We start from the raw sequence: 8007 nt of genomic DNA, 5'->3' as shown, positions 1-8007 counted from the left end.
CTTGTGTCAACTGTGCATTGATTCCTACATACTTGCTTATTTGCATTCATCATATTACTTTGTGTTGAAAATTATCCATGAGATATACATGTTGAAGTTGAAAGCAACCGCTGAAACTTATATCTTCCTTTGTGTTGCTTCAAAGCTTTCTACTAAGAATTTATTGCTTTATGAGTTAACTCCTATGCAAGTCTTATTGATGCTTGTCTTGAAAGTACTATTCATGAAAAGTCTTTGTTATATGATTCAGCTTGTTTAATCATTGTCTTTACCATTGCTTCGAATCACTTCATTCATCTCATATGCTTTACAATAGTATTGATCAAGATTATGATAGCATGTCACTTCGAAATTATCCTTGTTATCGTTTACCTACTCGAGGGCGAGTAGGAACTAAGCTTGGGGATGCTTGATACGTCTCAAACGTATCTATAATTTCTTATGTTCCATGCTACTTTTATGAAAATACTCACATGTTTTATACACACTTTACATCATTATTATGCATTTTCCGGCACTAACCTATTGACAAGATGCCGAAGCGCCAGTTGCTGTTTTCTGCTGTTTTTGGTTTCAGAAATCCTACAAAGGAAATATTCTCAGAATTGGACGAAATCAACGCCCAGGGTCTTATTTTTCCACGAAGCTTCTAGAAGACCGAAGAGCATACGAAGTGCGGCCACGAGGGGCCGTAACCATAGGGCGGCGCGGCCAGCACAGGGCCCGCGCCGGCCTATGGTGTGGGGCCCCTGCGCCCCCTCCGACTCTGCCCTTCCGCCTACTTATACTCTCCGTCGCGAAAACCCTATTACCGAGAGCCACGATACGGAAAAGTTCCGCAGACGCCGCCGCCGCCAATCCCATCTCGGGGGATTCAGGAGATCGCCTCCGGCACCCTGCCGGAGAGGGGAATCATCTCTCGGAGGACTCTACATCACCATGATCGCCTCCGGACTGATGTGTGAGTAGTTCATCCTTGGACTATGGGTCCATAGCAGTAGCTAGATGGTTGTCTTCTCCTCATTGTGCTATCATGTTAGATCTTGTGAGCTGCCTATCATGACCAAGATCATCTATTTGTAATGCTACATGTTGTGTTTGTTGGGATCCGATGAATATGGAATACTATGTCAAGTTGATTATCAATCTATCATATATGTGTTGTTTATGTTCTTGCATGCTCTCCGTTGCTAGTAGAGCCTCTGGCCAAGTTGATACTTGTAACTCCAAGAGGGAGTATTTATGCTCGATAGTGGGTTCATGCCTCCATTGAATCTGGGACAGTGACATAAAGTTCTAAGGTTGTGGATGTGCTGTTGCCACTAGGGATAAAACATCAATGCTTTGTCTAAGGATATTTGTGTTGATTACATTACGCACCATACTTAATGCAATTGTCTCGTTGTTTGCAACTTAATACTCGGAAGGGGTGCGGATGCTAACCCGAAGTTGGACTTTTTAGGCATAGATGCATGCTGGATAGCGGTCTATGTACTTTGTCGTAATGCCCTGATTAAATCTCATAGTAGTCATCATGATATGTATGTGCATTGTTATGCCCTCTCTATTTGTCAATTGCCCAACTGTAATTTGTTCACCCAACATGCTATTTCTTATTGGAGAGACACCACTAGTGAACTGTGGACTCCGGTCCATTCTTTTACATCTGAAATACAATCTACTGCAAACTCTGTTCTCTACTGTTCTTCACAAACAAACATCATTTTCCACACCATACGTTTAATCCTTTGTTTACAGCAAGCCGGTGAGATTGACAACCTCACTGTTACGTTGGGGAAAAGTATTTTGATTGTGTTGTGCAGGTTCCACGTTGGCACCGGAATCCCTGGTGTTGCGCCGCACTACACTCCGTCACCAACAACCTTCACGTGGCCCTTGACTCCTACTGGTTTGATAACCTTGATTTCTTACTGAGGGAAAACTTGCTGCTGTACGCATCACACCTTCCTCTTGGGGTTCCCAACGGACGTGTGTTTCACGCGCCATCAATCATTAGCATGTGCAAGCCCATCCAAGATAACTTGAACATGCCTTTTGGATTAACCTTGCAAGTTAGAGATGAATTCATCCAAGCTAATAATTTATCTCTTTATCTTGAGACTCTCAACATCACACTCCGAAACAATAGTCTTGGAGGTGGGTTTGGATGAAGTAGTTACCTCGGAAGTCTTGGCCATGATGCACTTGTTGAGGTTGAACGAGAGGTTCTCATTGGGAGATTCGAAGAGAGATGTCATAGGGGTAGAGGCACTAATGGCCTTTTCACTTAATGTGTCTTTGTGAACATCTTCTTCATCTCTAGAAGTGAGAACTTGAGAAGTCTTGACCATAAGACATCTTGCATTGTTGGAGGAGTCCTCATTGGGGGATTCAAAGAGTGATGATGAAGGTTTGGAGGTGATAGCAATGTCGACCACCTCACTTCTTGAGTCATCTTTGTCATCCTCTTCTTCTCTGGAAGAATACTTCTCACGGGAATCAACACATACTTCGATGGCTTCTTGCAAATGTCATAGACACTCTTCTTGACAAATGGCTTCTTGCGAGGGGCCTTTGACTTGTCCTTGAGGATGAGCTTTCCACCATGATCTTCTCTATTCTCATATGGGCACTCGGCAATGAAGTGATATTGATTGCCACAACTGTAGCGAGTTCTAACTCTTGGGGCCTTGGCATCTCCTCTTTGGTTTCCCTTTAACTTGTACTTGGAAGGGTCTATCCAAAAATATTTTGTGAGAAGAGCAATGTGACCATGTAGATCACGTTTGAGTTCTTCGGAGTGCCTGATGTCTACGGGAGCTTCTATTCTTGTAGACAGTGTTGGGCCTCCAAGAGCAGAGGTTTGTAGAACAGCAGCAAGTTTCCCTTAAGTGGATCACCCAAGGTTTATCGAACTCAGGGAGGAAGAGGTCAAAGATATCCCTCTCATGCAACCCCGCAACAACAAAGCAAGAAGTCTCTTGTGTCCCCAACACACCTAATAGGTGCACTAGTTCGGCGAAGAGATAGTGAAATACAGGTGGTATGAATAAGTAGTAGCAACGGCACCGTAAAAGTGCTTTGCCCAGGACAAGTAAACAAGCAAGTAGTAACGCAGCAGTAGTAACGCAAAGAAACAAGTAAACAAGCGAGAGATAGCGATATTTAGGATCAAGGCCTAGGGATTAGACTTTCGCTAGTGGACACTCTCAACATTGATCACATAACAGAATAGATAAATGCATACTCTACACTCTTGTTGGATGATGAACACATTGCGTAGGATTACACGAACCCTCAATGCCGGAGTTAACAAGCTCCACAATTCAATGTTCATATTTAAATAACCTTAGAGTGCATGAAAGATCAATTCGACTAAACCAAGTACTAACATAGCATGCACACTCGTCACCTTCATGCTATGTAGGAGGAATAATACACATCAATACTATCATAGCAATAGTTAACTTCATAATCTACAAGAGATCATAATCATAGCATAAACCAAGTACTAACACGGATGCACACACTGTCACCATTACACCGTGCAGGAGGAATAGAACTACTTTAATAACATTGCTAGAGTAGCTCATAGATAAATTGCGATACAAAATACATTGCAATCATAAAGAGATATAAATAAGCACTTCACTACGCCAAACAGTGAATAAGTATTCTGTGAAATATAGCCTAAGAGACCCACACGGTGCACACACTGTCACCTTTACACACGTGGGACAAGGAGTCTCCAGAGATCACATGAGTAAAACTCACTTGACTAGCATAATGACATCTAAATTACAAGCATCATCATATGAATCTCAATCATGTAAGGCAGCTCATGAGATTATTGTATTGAAGTACATAGGAGAGAGATGAACCACATAGCTATCGGTACAGCCCCGAGCCTCAATGGAGAACTACTCCCTCCTCATGGGAGCAGCAGCGGTGATGAAGATGGCGGTGGAGATGGCAACGGTGTCGATGGAGAAGCCTTCCGGGGCACTTCCCCGTCCCGGCGGCGTGCCGAACGAGACTCCTGTCCCCCGCATCTTGGCTTCGCGATGGCGGCGGCTCCGGAAGGTTTTCCGTATCGTGGTTTTTCGCCTCGGGGGTTTCGCGACGAAGGCTTTAAGTAGGCGGAAGGGCGGAGTCGGAGGGCTGACGAGGGGCCCACACCACGAGGCGGCGCGGGCCCCCCTGGCCGCGCCGCCTTGTGGTCCGGCCACCTCGTGGCCCCACTTCGTATGCTCTTCGGTGTTCGGAAGGTTCGTGGCAAAATAGGCCCCCGGGTCTTGATTTCGTCCAATTCCGAGAATATTTCGTTACTAGGATTTCGAAACCAAAAACAGCAGAAAACAAAGAATCGGCACTTCGGCATCTTGTTAATAGGTTAGTTCCGGAAAATGCACGAATATGACATAAAGTGTGCATAAAACATGTAGGTATCATCAATAATATGGCATGGAACATAAGAAATTATCGATACGTCGGAGACGTATCAAGCATCCCCAAGCTTAGTTCTCGCTCGTCCCGAGCGAGTAAAACGATAACAAAGATAATTTCCGAAGTGACATGCCATCATAACCTTGATCATACTATTTGTAAACATATGTAGTGGATGCAACGATCAAAACAATGGTAATGACATGAGTAAACAAGTGAATCATAAAGCAAAGACTTTTCATGAATAGTACTTCAAGACAAGTATTAATAAGTCTTGCATAAGAGTTAACTCATAAAGCAATAAATCAAAGTAAAGGTATTGAAGCAACACAAAGGAAGATTAAGTTTCAGCGGTTGCTTTCAACTTATAACATGTATATCTCATGGATAATTGTCAACATAGAGTAATATAACAGGTACAATATGCAAGTATGTAGGAATCAATGCACAGTTCACACAAGTGTTTGCTTCTTGAGGTGGAGAGAGATAGGTGAACTGACTCAACATAAAAGTAAAAAGAATGGTCCTTCAAAGAGGAAAGCATCGATTGCTATATTTGTGCTAGAGCTTTTATTTTGAAAACATGAAACAATTTTGTCAACGGTAGTAATAAAGCATATGAGTTATGTAAATTATATCTTACAAGTTGCAAGTCCCATGCATAGTATACTAATAGTGCCCGCACCTTGTCCTAATTAGCTTGGACTACCGGATCTTTGCAATGCACATGTTTTAACCAAGTGTCACAATGGGGTACCTCCATGCCGCCTGTACAAAGGTCTAAGGAGAAAGCTCGCATTTTGGATTTCTCGCTTTTGATTATTCTCAACTTAGACATCCATACCGGGACAACATGGATAACGGATAATGGACTCCTCTTTAATGCATAAGCATGTGGCAACAATTATTATTCTCATATGAGATTGAGGATATATGTCCAAAATTGAAACTTCCACCATGATTCATGGCTTTAGTTAGCGGCCCAATGTTCTTCTCTAACAATATGCATGCTCCAACCATTAAGGTGGTAGATCTCTCTTACTTCGGACAAGACGGACATGCATAGCAACTCACATGATATTCAACAAAGAATAGTTGATGGCGTCCCCGTAAGCATGGTTATCGCACAACAAGCAACTTAATAAGAGATAAAGTGCATAAGTACATATTCAATACCACAATAGTTTTTAAGCTATTTGTCCCATGAGCTATATATTGCAAAGGTGAATGATGGAATTTTAAAGGTAGCACTCAAGCAATTTACTTTGGAATGGCGGATAAATACAATGTAGTAGGTAGGTATGGTGGACACAAATGGCATAGTGGTTGGCTCAAGTATTTGGATGCATGAGAAGTATTCCCTCTCGATACAAGGTTTAGGCTAGCAAGGTTATTTGAAACAAACACAAGGATGAACGGTGCAGCAAAACTCACATAAAAGACATATTGTAAACATTATAAGACTCTACACCGTCTTCCTTGTTGTTCAAAACTCAATACTAGATGTTATCTAGACTCTAGAGAAACCAAATATGCAAACCAAATTAGCAAGCTCTAAGTGTTTCTTCATTAATGGGTGCAAAGTATATGATGCAAGAGCTTAAACATGAGCACAACAATTGCCAAGTATCAAATTATCCAAGACATTTTAGAATTACTACATGTAGCATTTTCCAATTCCAACCATATAACAATTTAACGAAGAAGAAACTTCGCCATGAATACTATGAGTAGAGCCTAAGGACATACTTGTCCATATGCTACAGCGGAGCGTGTCTCTCTCCCATAAATTGAATGCTAGGATCCATTTTATTCAAACAAAAGAAAAACAAAAACAAACCGACGCTCCAAGCAAAGTGCATAAGATGTGACGGAATAAAAATATAGTTTCGAGGGAGGAACCCGATAATGTTGTCGATGAAGAAGGGGATGCCTTGGGCATCCCCAAGCTTAGACGCTTGAGTCTTCTTATAATATGCAGGGGTGAACCACCGGGGCATCCCCAAGCTTAGAGCTTTCACTCTCCTTGATCATATTGCATCATACTCCTCTCTTGATCCTTGAAAACTTCCTCCACACCAAACTCGAAACAACTCATTAGAGGGTTAGTGCACAATAAAAATTAACATGTTCAGAGGTGACACAATCATTCTTAACACTTCTGGACATTGCATAAAGCTACTGGACATTAATGGATCAAAGAAATTCATCCAACATAGCGAAAGAGGCAATGCGAAATAAAAGGCAGAATCTGTCAAAACAGAACAGTCCGTAAAGATGGATTTTATTAGGCCACCAGACTTGCTCAAATGAAAATGCCCAAATTGAATGAAAGTTGCGTACATATCTGAGGATCATGCACGTAAATTGGCTTAATTTTCTGAGCTACCTACAGGGAGGTAGACCCACATTCGTGACAGCAAAGAAATCTGGAACTGCGCAGTAATCCAAATCTAGTACTTACTTTACTATCAAAGACTTTACTTGGCACAACAAAACTCAAAACTAAGATAAGGATAGGTTGCTACAGTAGTAAACAACTTCCAAGACTCAAATATAAAACAAAAATACTGTAGCAAAATAACACATGGGTTATCTCCCAAGAAGTTCTTTCTTTATAGCCGTTAAGATGGGCTCAACAGTTTTAATGATGCACTCGCAAGAAATAGTATTTGAAGCAAAAGAGAGCATCAAGAGGCAAATTCAAAACACATTTAAGTCTAACATGCTTCCTATGAAGAGGCATCTTGTACACAAATGAATTCATGAAGAACAAAGTGACAAGCATAGGAAGATAAAACAAGTATAGCTTCAAAAATTTCAGCACATAGAGAGGTGTTTTAGTAACATGAAAATTTCTACAACCATATTTTCCTCTCTCATAATAACTTTTAGTAGCATCATGAGCAAACTCAACAATATAACTATCACATAAAGCATTCTTATCATGAGTCTCATGCATAAAATAATTACTCTCCACATAGGCATAGTCAATTTTATTAGTTGTAGTGGGAGCAAATTCAACAAAGTAGCTATCATTATTATTCTCATCGAGTGTAGGAGGCATAGTATAATCACAATAAAATTTACTCTCCATAGTAGGTGGCACCAAAAGACCACTATCATCATAATCATCATAAATAGGAGGCAAAGTATCATCAAAGAAAATTTTCTCCTCAATGCTTGGGGGACTAAAAAGATCATGAAAACCAGCTTCCCCAAGCTTAGAACTTTCTATATTATTATCAACAATGGTGTTCAAAGCGTTCATACTAATATTACTACCAGCATGCAAATAAGATTCCATAGGGTTTTTAATTTTCGCATCAAACCATCCATGTCTTAAATCAGGAAATAGAATAAGAAGCTCATTGTTGTCCATTATGCCTAACTAGTGTAAACAAGAAACAAAAAGATGCAATTGCAGGATCTAAAGGAAATAGCTTCGAGCACACACACGACGGCGCCAGAAAAGTACTTTACCTGAGACCGGAGTATGAGTGCCTTTTACCTTTCCTCCCCGGCAACGGCGCCGTAAAAGTGCTTGATGTCTACGGGAGC

The sequence above is a fragment of the Lolium rigidum genome, chromosome 7 (assembly GCF_022539505.1).
Source record: "Lolium rigidum isolate FL_2022 chromosome 7, APGP_CSIRO_Lrig_0.1, whole genome shotgun sequence".
Lineage (NCBI taxonomy): Eukaryota > Viridiplantae > Streptophyta > Magnoliopsida > Poales > Poaceae > Lolium > Lolium rigidum.
The sequence above is the reverse complement of the archived record's forward strand: the minus strand, read 5'-3'. Positions refer to the sequence as shown.